This window comes from Pleurodeles waltl, chromosome 6, assembly GCF_031143425.1.
Source record: "Pleurodeles waltl isolate 20211129_DDA chromosome 6, aPleWal1.hap1.20221129, whole genome shotgun sequence".
NCBI lineage: Eukaryota > Metazoa > Chordata > Amphibia > Caudata > Salamandridae > Pleurodeles > Pleurodeles waltl.
The window spans coordinates 579431703-579455243 of record NC_090445.1 but is presented as its reverse complement, the minus strand read 5'-3'; the positions used below and the strand labels follow the sequence as shown (position 1 = coordinate 579455243).

General features: G+C 48.7%; 1 protein-coding gene across 3 annotated transcripts in view; it reads right to left on the bottom strand.

Annotated features, from left to right (window-relative positions):
• The window catches only part of TULP1 (TUB like protein 1), a 594937-nt gene that overhangs the window by 408688 nt on the left and 162708 nt on the right, over positions 1–23541 (bottom strand). The gene's annotated exons all lie outside the window — the stretch shown is intronic.

Genomic DNA, 23541 nt, shown 5'->3' with positions numbered 1-23541 from the left:
TTTTTCATCATTTTTCATCTGCTCGCTGAGACAGCAGAATGTACAGGGTGGGGTGGGACTGGGCCTCAGGAGGTGGGAGAGGGAAGGGGGAGAAGGGTAGAGGGCACGAAGTGTGCATGTGTGTTTGGCCGGCTGTCTGAGGCCTGCCAAACACACAAGCTCACTTAGGTTTCTCAAACATGGCTGTACACACAGCTGGGCTGGAGAAACAGCACAGACCCCAGGCTCGTGTCTGAGTGGCAGTCACTGCCGCTCAGACAAACCCTGACGCTGCTTACATGCTATGTTTAGCATGTAAGCAGTGCCAGGATTGCTGGGGAGCCTGTAGAGGTGTCCCAGCAAATGCTGAGACACAAGAGGAGTGAGTCGGAAGAGGACAGCAGGAGACGGTGTTTTCTTTTTTTTTCTAAAGAAATGTTGTTTTCAAAGTTGTCCCCAGTCATCCCCACCACCCCCGCTTGACAAATGCGGCAGCCGCCGCTACTACTATGTTGTCAGATAATTGTCTTGCAAATCATATCATCGCTTCTCTGGAAATCTCTGTATTACTAAGAAAATAATCAAAAACAAATTGAAATTAAAAAGAAAATTAACAAGCAGACTAGCTTTATCATTGTTTCTTTTAGAGCACTTTCTACCTAGATGATACACTTGCCTTCTCCTCTTCAGGTTTATGTTTTTTCAATCCGGAGGTCTCTCAAACAATGGTTGATAAATGGAGTTATGTTGTTATTCATTGATAGCAATGAAAGTACGGTAAATGGCAAAATACACACCATAGTATCTGTGTGATAATGTAAGGCGATCTGTTTAATAAATAAAGTTCTTCCTATATGAAACTGCCAATTGCCTTACCAAAGCATCCACCTGGTTAGTTTATGTGTCACTGAAGATTTAGGCCCTCATTACAACCCTGGTGGTCGGTGATAAATTGGCAGTAATACCGCCAACAGGCTGGCGGTAAATACCACGAAATTATGACCATGGCAGAAAGAGCTCAGATAGACAGCCACTTTACCACACCGACCGCCAGGGCGGAATCAACAGGCACCACAGCGGTAGCCGCCTACAGCCAAGCGGAAGACAATGTTCCACCCACTGTATTATGACAGTCCAATCCGCCACCTTTTCCGGGGCGGTACCAACAACATCAAAAGCTTGGCGGAAACACTGCACAGAAGGGAAACGACTCACCATTGGAGACTCCGGGAAGAACCACGCCACCATAGAGCCTGAACTGCAGATCTTCCCCATGATCTTCTACGTCCTGCTCCACCACGAACACCAAAAACGGCGAAGATGACCACGGTGAGTACAGCCGACTAGCACACAGGAGAGGGGGGGAGAAAGAGAGTGACACACACACGCAACACGCAACACCCCCACCCCCAATACCATACACACAAGCAGATGCAGTAACATAACATATTTACCCCGTATCCCTCAGGAATAATGCAAGGACCACAGGAATAGATGAAAGTGAGTGTAATAATGTAAATACAGTAGAAATACAAACATACAATCTAAAAGTATATACATATGTACAAATCATGGGACACTGTCCAGTCCACAATGTGCGTGGGCCACAATGCCACATTACAAAGTCCAAGGCCCCACTTGACTCCTGCAATAACACGGAGAGAACACTGCAGGGGCATCACTTAAAAAATAGGCAGGCACCTCAGTGGGGCGGTGTAGGCGGCTGGCCTGGCTTATAGTGGGTACCTGATGGTACTTACACCTTGTGCCAGGTCCAGTTATCCCTTATTAGTAGATTAGTAGTGTTCTAGCAGCTTAGGCTGATAGAGGTAGCTGTAGCAGAGCAGCGTAGGCTGAACTAGGAAACATGCAAAGCTCCTACTATACAACTTATATCATATAGCACTATATCACAAGAAAACACAATACTCAGAGTTACAAAAAATAAAGGTACTTTATTTTAGTGACAATATGCCAAAAGTATCTCAGAGGATATACTCCCTTAGGAGGTAAGTAAAGTACACAAAATATACACACAGACCAAAATCAGGTAAGTAAAACACTTAGAAAAGTAGTGCAAACACTGTAGAACACAATAGAATGCAATAGGAGAAAATAGGCCTAAGGGCAACACAAACCATATACTCCAAAAGTGGAATGTGAACCACAAATGGCCCCCAGGCCTAGTGTAGTGTGTAGAGGGTCACTGGGAGTGTAAGAAAACACTAAGGATGTCCAAGATACCCCACCCCAAGACCCTGAAAAGTAGGAGAAAAGTTACCCTACAACCCCAGAAAGACAGTAAAGTCGAGATAGGGGATTCTGCAAAGACAACAACTGACTGCAAAGCACTGAAGATGGATTTCTGGACCTGAGGACCTACAAAGGAAGGGGACCAAGTCCAAGAGTCACGTAAGTGTCCAGGAGGGCAGGAGCCCACTAAACCCCAGATGAAGGTGCAAAAGGGCTGCCTCCGGGTGGAAGAAGCTGAAGATTCTGCAACAACGGAAGGCGCCAGGAACGTCTCTTTTGGTCAGAAGATGTCCCACGGCGTGCTGGAGGATGCAGAGTTGTTTCCACGCACAAAGGCCACAAACAAGCCTTGCTAGCTGCAAGAGTCGCGGTTGAAGGTTTTGGATGCTGCCAGGGCCCAGGAAGGACCAGGAGGAGACAGAGACAGAGGGGGCACTCAGCAATAGAGAGAGTCCACACAGAAGCAGGCAGCACCCGCAGAAGTACCTGAACAGGCATTCAAGAAATCTGAGCATGGCAGTCATCTCAGCACAACAAAAGAGGGTCCCACAAAGTCGGTGGTCAACTCAGCGAGTTGAGCAATGCAGGACAGAGTGCTGGGGACCTGGGCTAGGCTGTGCATGAAGGAATCATTGCAAAAGTGCACAGAAGCCCTAGCAGCTGCAGTTCACACAGTACACAGGATTACTGTCTGGTGTTGGGAGGCAAGGACTTACCTCCACCAAATTTGGACAGAAGGACCACTGGACTGTCGGGGTCACTTGGATCCAGCTCCTGTGTTCTAGGGACCACGCTTGTCAAAATGAGAGGGGACCCAGAGGATCGTTGAAACAGAAGTTTGGTGCCTGCGGTAGCAGGGGGAAGATTCCGTAAACCTACTGGAGATTTCTTCTTGGCTTCCAGTGCAGGGTGAAGGCAGACAGCCCTCAGCGCATGCACCACCAGGAAACAGTCGAGAAAGCCGGCAGGATTAGGTGCTACAATGTTGCTGGTAGTCTTCTTGCTACTTTGTTTCGGTTTTGCAGGCGTCCTGGAGCAGTCAGCGGTCGATCCTTGGCAGAAGTCGAAGAGAGAAGTGCAAAGGAACTCTGGTGAGCTCTTGCATTCGTTATCTCAAGAGAAAACAACAGGAGAGACCCTAAATAGCCCTCAGAGGAGGATTGGCTATCTAACCAGGTAACCAGGTAAGAGCCTATCAGGAGGAGTCTCTGACGTCACCTGCTGGCACTGGACACTTAGAGGTCACCATTGTGCACTTACACCTCTGCATTCAAGATGGCAGAGGTCTGGGACACACTGGAGGAGCTCTGGCACCACCCCTGGGGTGGTGATGGACAGGGGAGTGGTCGCTCCCCTTTCCTTTGTCCAGTTTCGCGCCAGAGAAGGGTCTGGGGGCTCCCTGAACCGGTGTAGACTGGTTTATGCAAGAAAGGCACCATCTGTGCCCTTCAAAGCATTTCCAGAGGCCAGGAGAGGTTACTCGTCTCAGGCCCTTAACACCTATTTCCAAAGGGAGGGGTGTAACACCCTCTCTCAGAGGAAATCCTTTGTTCTGCCTTCCTGGGACTGGGATGCCCAGGCCCCAGGGGGGCAGAAACCTGTCTGAGGGTTGGCAGCAGCCGTAGCTGGCAGTACCCAGGGTCCATGCTGGATCCCTGGGAATGCTTGGGATTGTCACCCCAATACCAGAATGGTATTGGGTGGACAATTCCATGATCTTAGACATGTTACATGGCCATGTTCGAAGTTACCATTGTGAAGCTACACATAGGTATTGACCTATATGTAGTTCACACGTGTAATGGTGTCCCCGCACTCACAAAGTCCAGGGAAATTGCCCTGAACAATGTGGGGGCACCTTGGCTAGTTCCAGAGTGCCCTCACACTTAGTAACTTGCCACCTAACCTTCACTAAGTGAGGGTTAGACATATAGGTGACTTATAAGTTACTTAAGTGCAGTGTAAAATGGCTGTGAAATAACATGGACGTTATTTCACTCAGGCTACAGTGGCAGTCCTGTGTAAGATTTGTCTGATCTCCCTATGGGTGGCAAAAGAAATGCTGCAGCCCCTAGGGATCTCCTGGAAACCCAATACCCTGGGTACATAGGTACCATATACTAGGGAATTATAAGGGTGTTCCAGTGTGCCAATAAGAATTGGTAAAATTAGTCACTAGCCTGCAGTGACAAGTTTAAAAGCAGAGAGACCATAAACACTGAGGTTCTGGTTAGCAGAGCCTCAGTGATACAGTTAGGCACCACACAGGGAAAACATTTAGGCCACAAACTATGAGCACTGGGGTCCTGACTAGCAGGATCCCAGTGACACATATCAAACACACAGACAACATAGGGTTTCCACTATGAGCACTGGGGCCCTGGCTAGCAGGATCCCAGTGAGATAGTAAAAACACGCTGAAATATACTCACAAACAGGCCGAAAGTGGGGGTAACAAGGCTAGAAAGAGGCTACCTTCCTACAGACGGGGAACGGGGGGCAGATGGAACAACACCACTGGTCCTGAAGGGAGCAACATGCCCTGTGCTTGGTCCTGGGGAGTGCAAGGCCACAGTCTCTCAAGTGAATGACTTTCCCACATGCTCTGGAGAGGGCAACATGCCCTGTGCTTGGTCCTGTGGAGTGCAAGGCCACAGTCTCTCGAGTGGGTAACTTGCCCACATGCTCTGGAGGGTGCAACATGCCCTGTGCTTCTGATCCTGGGGAGGATGGGATGAGTGGTTGGCTTTTCCACTGGTTCTGGAGGGGGCATTGTGCCCTGTGATCTTCATCCTGGGGAGGATGGGGGAGTGGTTGGCTTCTCCACTGGTTCTGGAGGGGGCATCGTGCCCTGTGATCTTCATCCTAGGGAGGATGGGGTGAGTGGGTGGCTTCTCCACTGGTTCTGGAGGGGGCATCAAGCCCCGTGATGCAGATCTTAGGGAGTGCAAGGTCACAGTCTCTCACCTGGGTGTCATACCCACAGGAATTGCAGGGGGCAGGCCGCACAGCAGCCCATGGATGCTGGACTACACATTGTCCGCCCGCGGTGATGGCTGCTCAGTGGTGGTGCTGCTGATGCTGCCGCTGGTGGTGGGGGGAGGCTCCTGCCCATCCCCTTCAGCCTCAGACGGCTGCCCACTGGTGCTGCTGCTGCTGGTGGTGAGGGGGAGCTCCTGCACATCCCCTGCAGCCTCGGACGGCTGCCCACTGGTGCTGCTGGTGGTGGTGGTGCTGTTGCTGGGGGGAAGCTCCTGCTCATCCCCTGCAGCCTCAGACGGCTGCACCACCATGGTTGGTGGTGGGGGCTCCGACCGAGTCCCGGCACCAGGACCATTGTCCTTTCTGCCTGCTGCTGCAGGCTCCTTGCCCTTCCTGCCAGAAGCTGGCGATGTCTCCTTGCTCTTCAGGGCAGCAGCTGGAGATGGCCCCTTGCCCTTCCTGGCTGCAGCTGGGGATGGCTCCTTGCTCTTCAGGCAGCAGCTGGGGATGGCCCCTTGCCCTTACTGGCAGCAGTTGGGGATTGTTCCTTGCCCTTCCTGGCAGCAGCTGGGGATGGCACCTTGACCTTCATTGCAGCACTTGTGGTAGGCACACTTTCCGTGTGGCTGCCTGGTGCTCGGGATCCTTTCCCACCACGAATTGCTGTGGACACTACTGGGCCCGTGGACTGGGTGGCTGAGGTGCTTGCCTGGGTTTCACCCACCCAGGCCAGATGTGAAGGACAGGAGGGAGGGGTAGATAAGCGGTCAATGGTGGAGAGGAAAAGCTTCTTAGGGACATTGGGGCGGCGAGAGGGAGAAGGTTTGGGAGTGGACGAAGAGGGAGTGGTTGTTGGAGGTGTCTGCCTGCTGTGTTTGGGTGCAGGTGCATGAGATGGATGCTGTTGTGAGGTGGATGGCTGTTGGGTGTCTGAGTGCTTGCGTTTGTGTACCTTGGGGGGGCACAGACACAGTGGGAGAGGACACAGGGATGTGTGCATGGCTTTTGGGGTGGTGTCTGCCAGTCAGGTGTATGTTCTGATAGGTGTGCTGGTGATGGTGGTACTGGATGAGGATGTAGTGCATGCAGGTGTGAGTGTAGACGCAACTGGGAGGGAGGTGGAGGAGGAGGAGGGGGACACAGTGGAGGCAGTGGATGTTGGTATGTCTGCATCTGGATGGTGTTTGTGTGCTTGCCTGTGGGATGATGTGTGGTGCTTGTGTTTGCCTGTGCCACTCTTGTGTGTTGTCTTGTGTGCATGCTTGTCTGCCTGTGTGCTTAGCTTGGGATAGGTTGGGGTTGAGGGGAATGGGATTGGGATTGGGAAGTGGAAGTTGGAGGGGGAGGGTGGAAACAGGGACAATGGCTGCCATCAGAGAGGAGGCCAGAGCCTGGATTGATCTCTGCTGGGTCGCCAAGCCAGTGTGAATGCCTTCCAGAAATGCACTGGTCTGTTGCATTTGGGCTGCCAGCCCCTGGATGGCATTCACAATGGTTGACTGCCCAACAGAGATGGATCGCAGGAGGTCAATAGCCTCCTCACTCAGGGCAGCAGGGCTAACTGGGGCAGGGCCTGAGGTGCTTGGGGCGAAGAAGATGCCCACTCTCCTGGGTAAGTGGGCAAGGGAAACTCGCTGAGGGGCTGCTGGGAGGGCAGTGCTGGTACGGGGTGGGGGCTGTACCTGTAGCTGGGGTGAGCACAGAGGTGTCCACCACCACCAGGGAGCTTCCATCGGAGGAGGTATCCGTGTCCGAACTGTCCCCTCCAGTCTCTGCCGTGGTGCTCCCCTCACCCTCCGTCCCACTGGTGCACTCAGCGTTGATGGACTATGCCTCCTGGGTCCTGTGGGATTCAGCTCCCTCCCTCGCCGGTGCCTCTGCTCCTCCGCCAGATGATGTTAATGCACATAAGGACAGGATGACAAAACAAAAAAGGGGGGTTAGAGACAAAGGATACACTTGGTCAATGGCTGCATCAACACCATAGATGGCGTGCACACCACCCTCACACACAGGGAACAGCCCTACGCACTATGCAATGCACTACCAGTAACAATGCTAGTCACCAGGGCAGGGGAGGGGCACATACCGCCAACTGCAGCACACCTGGGACCCACACAGCCCTGACCAGTAGTGGATGCCTACAAGCTAGGTAGCAGGATTATCACTTCAGAACCCTGCCCAACATGGGACCCTCACTGCAATGTGAAGCCTGGCCTAGGGGCACCCACTGGCACACATTCCCCACCCGGGTACCCCCCTACCATGCGTAATTTGTAATGATGGGTACTGTACTCACCCCCTTGGGGCTGCTGTGATGCTCCGGATAGGCCACCGCCAGTATGCGGCCCATCAGGGGGATCAGGGTTCGACAGGCACTCCTTCCTCGTTGGGAGGCCATCCCCACCTGGGCCTCCGCCATCTTCCGTGCCCAGTGTCTCAGGTCCTACCCACCGTTTCCAACAGTGGGTGCTCTGCCTGCCGTAGACCCCCAGGGTCTGCACGTCCTTGACGATGGCACGCCATATACCGTTCTTTTGATGGGCGCTGACCTGCAGAGGAAATACACACAGGGCAAGGTATTAGTCAGACTGTCCTGACTGTTACACTCATGGCCCACCATAGCCCTTCCCATCCCAATTTGCACAGACATGGCCCAGCATACATGCTGCACGCTGCCCAGGGCCCATCCACCAACCCCCCCACACGAGGCCTTCACACACACCACTCCATGCATTCATGCCCCATGCATCGTGCTCACAGTGTACTCACCTGTTGGTCTGGAGGCCCATACAGCAGTCCGTACTGGGGTAGGACCCCATCCATTAGTCACTCCAACTCTGCTGAGGTGAAGTCAGGGGCCCTTTCCCCAGTCACACGGGCCATGGTAGGTTCCAGACACAGGTCACAGCAGCACATGCAGTGTAGGTCCTCTTCTGTTGAAGGTCAGGTAGCAAGTGAGTGAACAGATAGAAAATGGTGGTGACGTCCGCAGCAGTGCATACCGTCATCGCCAGCGTACATCACCATTGGCCACTGTACATCATAGGGCCCAATATTATCCAATGAAGCATTGCACGGCGGTTCCCAACCGCCTCCCATAACGGTGCATAATGTCAGCGGAATAACCTTACTTCCAACTGTCCCTCCATACAGGACAGGCGGACACCATTTTGGGGGGGGCAGGCCATGGATCACAACTGCGTCACATATCACAATTGTACATACAGGACATATGCCACAAATACATTTAAAATTCACATCATGCATTGAACTGTAGTGGCATCAATGTACAGTTTATGACCAGCTCTTCACTCTTTTGCCCCATAGATTGCAACCGCTGCTGATGAATAGGAGATGGAGACATCCCCCCGTGTACAGACCCCTGGTAGACTTGGCAGCAATGGAGGACAGGCACATTATCCTCGCCTATAGACTTGACAGGGCCACAATCACAGAGCTGTGTGCCCAATTGGAGCCTGACCTGATATCTGCTACCCGTCATCCAACTGGTATCCCCCCTCTTGTGCAAGTGCTATCTGTGCTCCATTTCTTGGCAACTGGTTATTTCCAAGTGACAGTGGGCTTGGCAGCAGGAATGTCACAGCCAATGTTCTCAATAGTGCTGACCAGAGTGTTGTCTGCCCTGATTAAACACATGTGCAGCTACATTGTTTTCCCCCAGGTGGAAGATTTGGCCACGTGAAGGCTAACTTCTATGCAATGGGACATATCCCCAACATAATTGGGGCGATTGATGGGACTCATGTTGCATTTGTCCCCCCCGGCACAATGAACAGGTCTTCAGAAATCAAACAAATGTTCACTCGATGAATGTCCAGATGGTGTGCCTGGCGGACCAGTACATCGCCCACGTCAGTGCTAAGTATCCTGGGTCTGTGCATGATCCCTTTATCTTGAGGAGTAGCACCATCCCAAATGTGATGGGCCAACTCCAGAGGCACTTGGTGTGGCTAATAGGTGAGCCTTTGTTCCCACCCAGTGGATGTTGGTGTATGGGTATGGTGTGGGCCATAAGGGATAGTGTGTGGCTAACTGTTGTCCCTCAATATTTGCAGGTGAGTCTGGTTACCCCAACCTTTCATGGCTACTGACCCCTGTGAAGAATCCCCGGACAAAGGCTGAGGAACGTTACAATGAGGCACATGGGCAAACAAGAAGGATCATTGAACATAAATTTGGCCTCCTGAAGGCCAGGTTTCAGTGCCTCCATCTAACTGGTGGATCCCTGTGCTACTCACCCAAGAAGGTCTGCCAGATAATTGTTGCATGCTGCATGTTGCATAACCTTGCCTTGAGACGCCATGTGCCTTTTCTGCATGAGGAGGAGGCTGGAGATGCCTGTGTGGCAGCAGTGGACCTTGTGGACAGTGAAGATGAGGAGTCAGAGATTGAGGATGAGAACTACAGAACTGCAGTGAATAGACAATACTTCCAATGACACACAGGTAAGACAGTGCAACTTCACATTTCATTGTCATATTTTTGTTTCACATTGTCACTGGCAGGCTGTTATTTCCCACTTCTATGCCCACTCACTATACCCTTTGGTAACTCTTTTTGCAGATATTGGTGCCCCAGTATCGCGCCTGGTGTGTTCACTGCAGCCAATTACAGGTCTTTCCCATGTAAACATTACTGTACAGTTGAATTGCAATGTTTAAACCTTGTTAAACGAATACTTACTTAAATCATTTGACATACTCCATACTATTTTTTCTAAGTGTGTTTATTGCAGTGCTATGAATAAAATGGAGAAGTGCAATGGGCTAGGTTGATGATGGAGGAAAGTCCAGGGTTTAGTTCCAGTCTATTTGTAGCACAGGTACAATGTCCAAGGGGGCACAGGAAGGGGAGAATGGCAGTTCAAGGTGGACAGGGTGACAGAGTGGGACACACGGGTGACAATCAGGAGAGTCTTATTTCCTGGCAGGGGTCTTGGCAATAGTCTCTGGCTTCTGCCTGGATTGCAGGGAACGTTTGCGGTGTGGTTCTCCTTCTGCAGGGGGAGGGGTGCTGGTGGCCTGTTGGTCCTCTGGCAGGGCCTCCTGTCCACTAGCGACAGCGGAGGTGGAGGGCTGTTCAGTAGTCTGGCTAGTGGCAGGGGCCCGCTGTTGTATGACTGCCTCCCTCATAATGTTGGCCATGTCTGCCAGCACCCCTGCTATGGAGACAAGAGTGGTGTTAATGGCCTTCAAGTCCTCCCTGATCCCCTGGTACTGTCCCTCCTGCAGCCGCCTGTTCTCCTGCACGTTGTCCAGGATCTGGCCCAGCATATCCTGGCAATGTTGGTATGCTCCCAGGATCTCAGTGAGTGCCTCCTGGAGAGTCGGTTCCCTGGGACTGTCCTAACCCTGGCACACAGCAGTCCCCTCAGCTTCCCTGTTGTCCTGTACCTCTGTCCCCTTAACCATGTGCCCACTGCCACTAACCCCAGGTCCCTGAATGTCTTGGGTTTGAGGTGTGGCCTGGGGTCCATGTAGTGGTGGACACACTGCTGACTGACGTGTCCTGGGGCCAAGGTGTGGGAATGCTGGGTGGGTGCTGTGGTGGTGTTTCCTGAGGGGGGAGGCTCTGTGGTGTGTGTGACTGTGCAACCAACTGTCCGGAGGTCCCTGATGGGCCATGTTGGTCATCCAGATCCAGGCCTCTTCTGTGGGGGGCCTGGATAGTGCTGGCACCTCTTCTCCTGTGACATTGGCTGGGATACCTGTGGGGATGTAAATGCAGTGTTATTGTTTCTGTGTGTGACATATTGTGCATGGGTGTGTTGCCCTCTATGGTTGTTATTGCCCTGGCAGCTTTACCTTGTGTGAGTTGTTATGTGGTCGGCTAGCTGATTGTCTCTAGTGTGCATGCTTTAGTGATAAGTACCCATGCAGGTCTGTGGGTGGTGTCCATGCATTGGTATGGCATGCAGGGCTTGGCATTGGGATGAGTGAGATGTGATGGTGGGGTGTGTAGGAGGTGGTGGAGTGATGGGAGTGAGGTTGAGGGTATGTGATGGCATGCAGGTAGGGGGTAGTAGTAGTAGAGAGTTGACTTACCAGAGTGCAGTCCTCCTCCTACTCCGGCCAGGCCCTCAGGATGCATAATTGCCAAGGCTTGCTCCTCCCATGTTGTTAGTTGTGGGGGAGGAGGTGGGGGTCCACCGCCAGTCCTCTGGACTGCGAGTTGGTGTCTTGCAGCAATGGAACGTACCTTCCCCCATAGGTCGTTCAACCTCTTCCTGATGTCATCCTTTGTTCTTGGGTGCTGTCACACGGCGTTGACCCTTTCCACGATGCTCCACCATAGCTCCATCTTCCTAGCAATGGATATCTGCTGCACCTGTGCTCCACATAGCTGAGGCTCTACCCGGATGATTTCCTCCACCATGACCCTTAGCTCCTCCTCAGAGAATCTGGGGTGTCGTTGTGGTGCCATGGGTGTTGTGTGAGTAGTGTGGGTGAGGGTGTGTAGGGTGATGTGTTAGGGTGTGTGTTGTAAGGTGCGTGCGTGGTGTATAGGTGATGGTGGTGTGTGTCTCTGGCCTTGTCTGTGGTCGTGGTGTCTATCTCGTCGCTATGGTTTGTAGTCGTAAAGGGTTGTGGGTATTGTGGGTGGGTGTTTTATAGTGGTGTGGGTGTGGTGTGTGTATGTGTGTCAGGTGTGTGTAGTTTGAATTGTCTAATGTGGTGTTGTTTTGTTTGAGTGTGTGTATTTTGAGCGCAGCGGTATGTACCGCCAATGGTTTACCGCCATTGAATGTCTGTCGTGGAGATTTGTGGGTCATAATGTTATGGCCATAGTTCTGTTGGCATAACGGTGTGGGTTTGGATACCGCCAGTTTATCACTGACCTTTAGTTTGGCGGATTTGTGTGTGTGGCTGAATAGTGACGAATTGGTGTGTGTGTGTATCATAATATGGTGAACGGATATCTGCCGCCGCCGCAGTGTGTTGGCAACAGTCAGCATGGCGGTAAGTGGGATTTACCGCCAATGTCATAATGAGAGCCTTAATGTTATGTTATTGCTATTTGCTTATTGCATTTGGTATGGCATTGTAGCACTGTGTTTAAGCTGATGCCCAGTCAATACCAACATTTCTATCACAGAACAGAGGCCCTCATTATGACATTGGTGGCAAATGCCGCCTACCACCACGGCGACAGCCGCCAAGATACCATCGCCGTGGCTATCGACCATCCACCAAATTATGACCGTAGGTGGAATACTGCCAGAAGGCTGGTGGGATTCCGTCAACGGTCATGGCGGCAGGCGGCGGTAAGGTGGCGCTGCTGCCAGCAGCAGCACCACGCCTGCAGAACGCCGCCTACCGTATCATGTCCCATGATGCTGCCTGGCGGTGTTCTGCTGGCAGACGCTGCTGCTGGCAGCAGCGCCACAACCCGTCTCCGGCCAGAGGACCCCCTGCAAGCAGGTAAGTCGGGTTCTCTGACAGGAGAGGGGGGTTGGAGGGGTTGTGTGCTTGTGCGGGGGGTGTGACTGTGTTTGAATGTGTGCATGCGTGTGTACTGCATGTGTGCATGAGTGGGTGTGTGTGTACCTGCATGTTGTGTCGTGTGATTGCCTGTGTACCTGGATGTATGTTCGTGAGTGTTGCTGTGAGTGTGTATGAATGTGTGTGTGCGTGGGTGAATGTATGTATGCGTGTGTGTATAGGTGTGTCTGTATGTGAGTGTATGTGTGTATATGGGGGGGTCGGGAGTGGGAGGGGGAGGGTGCGGGAGGACCCTGGGGAGGGGGTGGGGGCGGCAGAGACCCCTAGCAGTGCCAGGGAAGGAATTCCCTGGCACTGATAGTGCCTACCGCCATGGTTTCCATGGCGGTACAGAAACCACAGAAACCATGGCAGTGGGCGGGGCCAAAATGCCATAGGCGGCCAAGTGACGGCGTCTCCAGCCCGGCGGTCGTTACAGCCGTGGCGGTCGGTGTGTTAACTTGCCGGTTTGGCTTTGGCCAAACAACCAATGTTATAATAGTGGTGGTAGGTACTGCCAGCCTGTTGGCGGTAATACCACCACTATTACACCAACCGCGGGGGTCATAATGACCCCCATAGTCCAAAAATCCCTGTGGTGGTGTATGGGGTGTTCTCTAACTGTTGTGTCACAGTACCTCCTCCTCTGCTTATTTATATAAATGTAGTCACCTTTCTCCCGACAGGTAAATTGGACATGTGAAGAAAATACAGGAAAACACCCCAAAGACATCAAGGTCTTCAACTAATCTTTCGGCTGTGCCAAAATGTTAGCGTTTCCGATAGAAAAGGCAAGTAGGCTTTAGCCAAAGTGACCACACAGTTTGTGCTAGTTAAGTCCACAGGAGGCAGTTGATATTGTCATAGGCAAACTCCCCTATCTATAGCAGGTGGCGGAATACTACCAGATCTGTCCGTATCAGGCAAACTTATATTTCACATTTTCCTATTATACCTCCTCTGTCACCTATCAGTTCTTATGCTTACCTGAGGTTCCTCTGTCGTTTCTCCTGGCCCCTTCTAATTTTCACACCTGGCAGGCTTGCCCACCAATGGGCCACCCATGAACCCAGCCTGCCAATTCACTCCTTCTCTGATACCCCAAATCCCATCCTGCGTGTCCTTCTGAATGCCTACAGAAGGGACCCTTCACTGGAGGTGGTGCTTCTGTCATCCCATCTTTCCCACTAAGGTTTCTCAGTTCTTATCTTGCAGGGTCCCCATGGCCTTCGTTAGTCCCTGTAAATATAAAGTATTTCCCAAAGGCTATAGATGCACCCCGTCCTCTTGAAATAACTCTGGCCTCCTGTAAACTACTCCCAGATGTTTTAAAACCTTAAAGCCCTGTGCTCTGCAGAATCCTGATACCTCTATGTTGACCTCCCTTCTGGCTTTATTTGTGTCCACTGCGTTTGGTGCTTTCTGCCTAACCATCCTCGGTAACAACTGTGTCCACTATATTTGGGCTTCTGGCCACAACTTCCTAACTGTTTTAAAATCCCTCTTTATCCTTTTTTTCTACACACATAATCTGCATAAGATCATTCTCCCTGCATGCATCATCGTTACCGACATTTCACCTCACAACATTTTATTTTTTGTGAATCTAGATATAAACTTCTCCTATCTCATTCCTCCTTTTGAAAACCATCTCCCTGCTGCATTGTCCTAAGCCTTTCCCAGTTGTATCCCTTCCTCCTGATGTTCTGCTTGCACTCCAGCAAATTGTGTAAAGGAGTGCCCGCATGTTTATATGTCATCAGTTGAAGATATTTTCTAATGCTCGCCTGTCAAGTAAGGAAATCGCTTATATCAATGGTTTTATGTCCCACCGTAGCCCAACACACAGTCACTTCTCCACTTCCCCAAACATCTTGAGTTCCTGTCATCCAACCCTTTCTGGAAACCCTGTGTGCCGCCCCAATATGAAAAGAGTGTGTCCCAAAACGTCTTCCTTTCAGGCCTTCACCCTGTAAGCAAAGTCATAAAACCCCCAACACTTGCCTAGCAGTCACCGATTTCTATCTTTATGCCTACACAATGGCCCGTTATCTTGACCTTTTAATGGCAATCATTTATACAATGCCAGCACAGAGTATGTTACCAAACTACTTGGGCTCAGTATTGACACACAAGTGCATTTTCGATCTGTCATACTCTTAAGCTGTAAGTTTAAAAGTGTGCTTGCATCTGCATGCCTTCTCTTTGTCTTCTCTCAAAAGCTCGTAACCCAACCACCTCCCAAACTCATGCAGCCCCAAAAACACATCACTGTGACAATTGATCAAAATTGGTTGAATTCCCAAGAGGATGTGCACCAAAGTTTCACCAGAACCACTAAGAACTTTAAAAAACCTTTGGTTATAGATTTCCTCTTATCTATAACCCTTACGTTTTCTCTTGTCCAACCTTCCAGTTCACCTTTCTTGGGTTTGTAATCCCTAAAACATTTTCCAATAAAAGGCTATACCCACCATTTTTCCTGCTACAGTAACTGCTATGCTAAATGTTCATGTCCACATATCTATATTTATAGGCACGTATGGCCTTTTTGCTAACTCTCTTTCTTCTTCTTCCAACCTTTCTGACATCTTGGTTCCCTATGTAAAAGTTTAAATATCTCTATGTATTCTCTTGCCCAAATCTTTTCTTTCCTACTTACTAGCAAATGGGTAGCAAAAGCATCCTGCACTCCCATCTATGGAAGTTTTTTAGCATTCCCATTATCTTTTTCTTTGTCTTGTTTGTCCTTGCACCTCTCTGCCTAGCCTGCTGATGCACTTGCATTGCCAGTGTCTCCCGTGTCCACTCCTGAATTTTGGGTTTTTCCCCTTTATCCTGATCAGTCTCTGTTCTCTGTCCTGCCTGTTCCTGCCCTCCGTCAGGTTTGCTAATGCAGACCTATCTGTCAAGTCTCCTACCCACCCTTTGTCTTACATAAAAGTTTCCCATGACTTTGGAATTCAGGCCACCTTTCCTCTGTCTTACAGTCTCTCCCATAAGGTTCCATAACCTTGTGTTTCTTTGGTAACCCATACACCATATCCTCTCCCACTCCCAATTTTCCCCATACTCACTTTCCGGATGGTCCCCTTCTACATGCTCTGCCGATGCCATCCTGGACTATTTCTGGTCACTCATTTGCCACCTCTCTCCACTGTCCCTTGCTGCCTGCCCCTTGTCTTTGTCATCTAATCTATGCTGCCTGTTTGTGGTGTTTTCTCTGAAGCCCCCTATGACTTGGGTCTCCCTCTCATGCTCTTCAGTGGATCTGTGTCTTCGTGCTGCTGCCCAACCTCTCCTCATATCTTCCTCTCAGTCTGATGATGATGTAACATCCCCTTCATTTTTCAAACCCTTTACACTGCCTGTGGAATTCTCATCCAACTCAATCCCCCTTTCCTCGACAATGGACTTCAAATGAGTCTGTGTGCTATTCTCCACTATCTTCACCATCACTCTGGTTGTGGCATCTCGGCCCTTTGAATCCCTCCCTCTGTCGCCAAGAGTGTGTACCACCAACATGCCTGTTCTCATTGTCCGTCAAACCCAGTCCTTGTTTTGTGATCTTCTCCTATTGGGAAAAGTCCCTCAACATCTCTATGTCCCTTTCTGGACTGTCATTGCTGCAACACATTAAGGTAATCTCTGTCCCGGAAACAAAGACTCTTTCGTGTATGTCACCTGAAGTTGTCTTCTCTGGAGCCAGAGAGACTCTAGAGCCTCTACTCATTCAAACTGAAGATCTCGTAGGTCAGGACAGCCACTTTCTTTGTGTACCTCAGTCTGCACCCTGGATGACCCTGGGTACCGCTTCTATCCCTTCTGGTAATAATGATGTATAGCGCCTTGAGACCCTAACGGGTGAGTAGCTGCGCTTTAAAAACACTGATTGATTGATTGAATGATGCACCCTGGGTCATTGAACTCAGCACTGGGATGGTGTGTTAGTGGTGCCGGCCTCCTGCCTGCTCTGTTCCTGGAGCACTACTCTTCTGACCCCCTGCTGCAGAAACTGTGGTCCTTTGAGTGCTTTCTAAGAACTGTTGCCACTTGTTTACTTGCATGGCCGAAATTCACCTATGGTCCTCCACGGTCCTAAACTCCTCTGTAAACTGTCTCCTGCCCTTCCCATGCCTGCATTAACCCACTGAACTCCCCTTGCCCTACATGTAAAGTACTCTCCTCACCTCTGGTCTGTTGAATTCTTCTGGAGGAGATCGTCCTGTTGAGCCAAACTCGTGATTTGGTATTATTTGAGGTCAGAGAGCATTGCTTCGTGGGGCCCTTCTCAATAGAACTGGATAGCCTCTGACTCACCTCTCCTCATGACCTCCTGTGACAAGATGGAGACCCAACAACAGGGAGCCCAGCTCTCTAACCCCTTCTGAAGGATATGCACCAAGCAGCTGTTGCTGCCAACACTCCAGTCGATACCATCCAGCTTTGTCTGTTGGAGACCTGTGGAGGGCCCAAAATGGATTAGAAGGGGACTTTGGCCACTTTAAATGGCACACCTGCTGAAAAACGTGGCGGTTAGCGTACTGCTCACAAGACCGTGTGAGCCACTGCAATCTCCTCAGAGGAGGGAATACATGATGCATCCCTCTTCACAACTGTCTCCTGAGAAAAAGACATTCCCCTCAGGAAAAATGCAAAAAAGCAACCGACGGCCGCCCGGCCATCTGGTCATGCAGGGTCAGGCTTTCCCAACCAAGGTGTTTTAAACCCTAAGCCAACATCCTGCTTATCCTTGACAATGCACAGTAGGGGGTTATCTTTGCTGTTCTTAACTAAGAAGGAAAGAGCCCAACCTTGACCTTTTCACCCCTCAACAAAGTGGGAATGTGGAGAGTTTGTGCTTTAATGCTAGCAGCCTCACCAGCAGGAACAATGTGTCTACACCACACAAATAAGCACCTTTTATTTACTTAGTGAAACCTAAGTTTCTACATGTACTACCAAATACCACACACGGCTTTTTTTTACAAGTGGTGTCACTATGATGTTTTAAAGCTCACTTACTCCTTTATATTTGAGAAACATACACGTAACTTAAAAATATACAATACTTTTCACATTTCTATGTCTGATTACATTACTATGTTTTGTTTTTTAAAGGGCTCAATCAACAGACTACTTTGGAGCGCTAGCAAAACCTAACATGATGGCAAACTTCAGTGGAGAATGTCACATTTTTTAATTTATCGCAAATAAAAAGCATTTACGTTTATAAGCCACCCCTTATCTCAACGCGAGTTCAAAATGCAAATGAAAGCTATGCTGTCCAAGCAATGTATGTATTCTTTAATTTATATTTTATTGCATGGCTGGTATCTAGTTTGGTTCTTAGCAGGAAATGAAAAACTGTTTATAAATGCATTAATTATTTAATTGCAGGTGTGTGCATTGCAAAATCAGCAACAAGTAGATGTGCACAGATATGTGGTTTAGACACCAATACAAACATCTGATACATATAATTACATGCTTCTATCCTACATAGCAAACATCGTATCTCAGCTTTAAGTGCAAAACAGTCCAATTTCCTTAAATGTGGGAACTATGACATAATTTCCAGTGATGTCCCAACATGTCAATAAGCATTATCTCCGCTAATTGTTGCCATCACAATTTATTTAGGCCTTGTGCTTTGCTTACTCGTTAATGCTACTGGTATATTACAGGAAAGCTACCCATTAGCTCTGCAGTATCATGGGACTTGTGCATTCATCATGCATTTTAAGTTAAGGTGCATTTCTTTTGCTCACATTCACAATCCTTTTTACCTAGATCATGCTCTTTTTTTTCTTACTCCTGGGGTTTCTTTCTTCATACTGTCAGGCACAACCATTCATAAATTTCATAGGTTAATTGTAGTTCTTACTGTGGCCATCGTGTTCTCTGAAACCATTCTTTCTGTGATAAAATGGGGTGTGATGGAGTTTACAAACAACAAAAACTGGGTTTAGGGGTTTCAATAGGCTTGTTTTGTGGTGTGGACATTCTCTTTGCATACAGTCACTGTGAGACCGTCTTGCAGCCTGAGCAAAAACATTTCTAATACTACATGTTTCAGTGTCAGAGAGATGGGCCCAATTAATGGCCATTACGGATTACGGAAGTATTGAGCCCGGCCAACGTTCATGGCTATGTTTATCACTAGAAGGCCTAAATCTGTGGAAATCTGCGGAACAGCCCAAGGACCCCAAAAGGACCTCTCGGTTCACAATCCAGTTCTTCTTGTTTTTCCTCAGTTTTCTAAGTGAAAGGATATTTACTTAGACCTCCTAGGGGTCCTGTGTACTCTTGCAGGTATTTTATTAAAGCGAATGTGAGTAACATGAGTGTATGAAATTGACATATATTTTTTTTGCACTCTGTAGAGCAAAGTTGTTCTGGAGAAATACCCAAGACTTAATAAAAGCTCTGAAGAGCCCTGGAAAGACAAAGAACTCTGAAAGTGCATCAGGCCATGGGAACCTACAGCTCACTGAGAGCACTCAATGCTCTGACAATGCAAAGGACCCTGACAACAGAAGGGCCCCTACAAGTATAATAAGCCATCAGTCAATTAAAAGTCTTAGGGCCTGATATAGAATGCGGCAGAGGGGGTTACTCCGTCACAAAAGTGACAGATATACCATCCGCAGTATTACATTCCCATAGTAGCCTATGGAGATTGTAATACAGCAGATAGGATATTCATGTTTGTGATGGAGTAACCTGTCCGCCAAGCTCTAAATCAGTAACTTAATTGTGCAAAGAAACGAGAAAATGTGATTATTGTGATAAAAACAGCTGTACATCCCCAGAAAAAGTGTGATGGCACATGAACGAGTTGTTGATATAAGGTGGACAATTTTGTTGGATACAAAATTACTAAAGATGCTGTAGCTTACTTTTTACCTTTTTTAAAAGTCGTTTTTTATTAACCTTTCTAAAGCATCCGTGTATGAATTAGCCAGGGATACACGAGCAGCCCAAAAACTTTTTTTCACATACAGTGCTTCACAAATACCTAAACAACATTCAGCGTGCAGCCCCTCGCCTCCTGAAGGCCCCAGTTACTAAGTGCAGCTTTGTCAATGCAGCAGTTCAAAAGTACCTCAGCCCCAGTTCAAGACGATCTATTATTGGGTGGGCCCATTATGTTAGTAAGCATGGCTCCCCAGGTTATCAAGTCTTCCACTACCCTGTCACCCCTGTGAGTCACTTTATATGTTGTTCATCTACTATCGCCCATTCGGCTAGGTCCACCTTCCAGGATTTCCTCTCTGGGGCTCTAGTCACCACCCAATGTATAGCAATCGGCCTCAGTGCTAGCACCAAACCAAGTGCTAACATCTGGGAATGCACTTTAAAGTGTTTATGTTGCTGTCGCACACCCAGTATGCACATTTCAATGGATCCTTCCAGTTCCAACATCATCACATGCATCACCGCTCTCAACTCTCACCAGGACTCCCTCAACAGCAGGCAGGCCCACGTCATATACAAGAAATCAGCAGGGGGCAACTTACATTTGCTATAAAATCACTGCGGTATCGGGATAGAATTTAGTCAATTTTTGTGATGTCATAAAGGTTTTATGCAAATAATGAAACTGAATCAGTTTGAATCTTGTGTTGGGTGACATCTCCTTAATTTGTTCATATGCCCTTTTCCAAAACGACGTAGTCAATGCCTCCAGACAGTGCGTACTCCGCCTGTGCTTGAACCGAGCTGTCTTGCCCCCCCCCCCACCTTATCAGCCACCAAGGCCATAAGTAGGTGTTATTAAGCCTCTACACCCCACAAATCCCAGGATCTGTTTTACCACTGTACGCTCCTGAGGCTTATCTAGGAATGAAGTGCAAATCCTCCAGACCCCGAGCGCCAACCCAGTATACTGTAAAAACTTTCCAGGTCCAAAGCCAAACAGCTTCTGCGTATGCGCAAATGTTAATAATCTGTTGTTCAGGTATAGGTCTCATGCACGGTTGCAACTCCCCTTCTCTCATCTTGCTTAGTACATCTCTTTCTGTAAATTGTTAAACTGTTTTAATAATCACAGGGGTAACTCGTCTGCAAATGGGAATTTTACTGACCATCCTGTGCCACACACCATCCATTAACCAAACGATGCACAGAGAATCTTTAGGGATTCCATACCCCATCATAAATCCTTTCGGAGGGGTGCATAGCCCATGACAGCCAGCCAAAATGGACTCATCCCAGTTGGATTCACCATCCAACTCTGTTACAGCATGTTTGAGCTATGTGGCCGCATAATATAAAAAATAGTTTCGGCAGGCCCAAGCCTCACTCAGCCCATGGACGTTTCAGAACATCCAATTTTACTGGACTTTGTTTACCTGCCCGCGTTATAGTGCACAGTAGTCTGTCCAACTAGGTGAATGTAGCGCTCAAAAAGGGGCACATAACATTTTGCAGCACATACAGGCAATGCGGAATGGAACACCACTTTAGCCTGGGATATACAGTATGTCCCATCACGGAGAGTGGCAACTTTGTTCAGAACTCGCCAGACCCACCCAGGCCATACGATAATTCTCCCACATTTAAGTCATATTGAGCCACAGCACAGCCAGTCACCCAAATCCCTAGGTACTGGAACTCATCATTCTCCCACTGTAATCCCAGCCCCCTTACATGTATCCCTAGAATCCAGTGCACCCGAAGCAGAGGACGTGCCTTCTCCTCCATTGCAGCCAAGAATTAGAACAAACTATCCACCTACCTTCGAACCACACCCAGGCTCGCGGAATTCAGTAGCATTATATAAATAGATTTTTGGATTTTGGATTTTAGGGAGGGCCACATACATGCGTCTTAGTGGTCCAAAAGGGAACAGTTTAGACTTGGCTCTTTTGGTATGTAGACATGATATCAGAGGAAAGTCTCACACTATACCCAGGAAGAAGGGTGTCAAACTCACTGGGCCCCACAGATACACCAGGGGTAGTCTGCATAAATGGATACTACTTGAGCCATGTCCACTAGTTTAATGCCCCAGAGCCCTTGTCCGAACCACAGCTTCCTGTCCAGCAGTTCCATCGAAAACATAAACGGCATCAGACACAGGGGGCAGTCCTGTCTACTGCTTCTGCACAACTGCAAGGAATCAAAGGCAAGTCCCCCATGTGCACTCTAGCTACAGAGGCCGTATATAATAACTGCACCCATCATATGAAATCAGGGCCGAAACCCATTGCCTGCATGAGAGCCCACATATATTACCTATCAACAGTATCGAAGGCAAGTTCCAGGTCTACAACCATAACAGCACTGTCACCTGTAGCTTCCAGTGTATAAAGGACATGGTTCAGATGACGGATATTATACATTGTGCTTCTACCAGGGATAAAACCTGTCTGGTCCGTATGCACCAAGGTGTCTACCTCCTTTAACAATCTGGAGGCCAAAATCTTACACAGCAATTTAATGTCTGTGTTCAGCCTGCAGGAGCCCAATTCTGGAGACTCTTTACGATCCTTACGGATGAAGATCAACATCATCTCCACCAGGGAAGGCGGGAGGACTCTCTGCTCCTGTGTCTCTAGAAAGACTTCCAGTAGTCTCTTCAGCACCTAGGAAGGTAGAACTTTGTATAGCCCGAAAGGGAGCCTATCCACCCCCGTCATCTTGCACCTGGTCATCTCAGAAAATGCCTCATTCAAATGGTCTTTCCAGGGACTGAAACTGCTCAAATATGATACTTTGTTCCTTTAGTTAGATATTGCTTACTTAATTATGGAAGACGTTTTCTAACCATGCATAATGTTTCTAAACACTACTATCGTCATGCTCTTCCCATCCAGAGATCTGTGTCATTTCTGGTCTTGTTACTGTATCAGGACAGGGATAACATGGAAGGTAGTTGTGAATCGAGGAGCAACAATACCATTTATTATTTAATCTATTTATTAAAGGTGCCTAAGCATTGAGCAGTAATCTTAGAGTGAGGGTGCATATTTGCTTCCAAGTGTTGTGTGTTTCACTACCAATATCTTAGATTTAATACCTTTCACCACAGTTCAGCTGGCGATATCAGCAGAGGCCTCTCTAGAGGAAATGGCCATGTTGATGTCATAGGTGGATGATTTGCCTTTACAAGCTCATCTATCATCTTTGTAGAGTCTTCCCTCCAAGTTAGTGTTTTTGTGCCACTGCTAAGGCATCATAGGAGGCATCACAACACATTAAAGGCTTTATCAGCACCTTGAACTAACTTGTGACATCAGTTCACATACAGACGTTATTTGCATGTACACCATTTGGTGTGCCACAGATCTATCCTGGAAAATTGCTAAAATATAACATTTTCTTGACACACTACTGATTGCATTTTTGTGCAGTGCTGATATGTTTTCTGCTCCTCAGTGGCAACTGCTATGTGCACCTGACTGAATCCCCTTATCACCAGATATGCTAGCAAACAGCACTCGCCCACAAATACTACGTCCTGCCGACCATCATCGTCTTTCAAAATTTAATTTGATAAAATTTATATCAGTGAATCATTGAATAACAACCAAAAGGGAATCATGATCCTTATAAGTAGGTTCCACATTAACTATTTCCTCTTGGAATCCCCCAAGCATGAGACCAAGAGAGTGTCTGCTCATCACTGTCATGGGCTTAAGAATGAGCGGCTAGAAGCCCCAGCACAAGTGTATTCCCAAATTCCACTAGCCCTCAACTAGTCCGATTGTCTAATTGGATCACTTTTCAAGTAACAAAGAGGTGAGAAGAGACGCCGGGGAATCAGGGGGATTCCAGTGGTTTCAACAAACCGAAGTCTGTCCTATCTCATCCT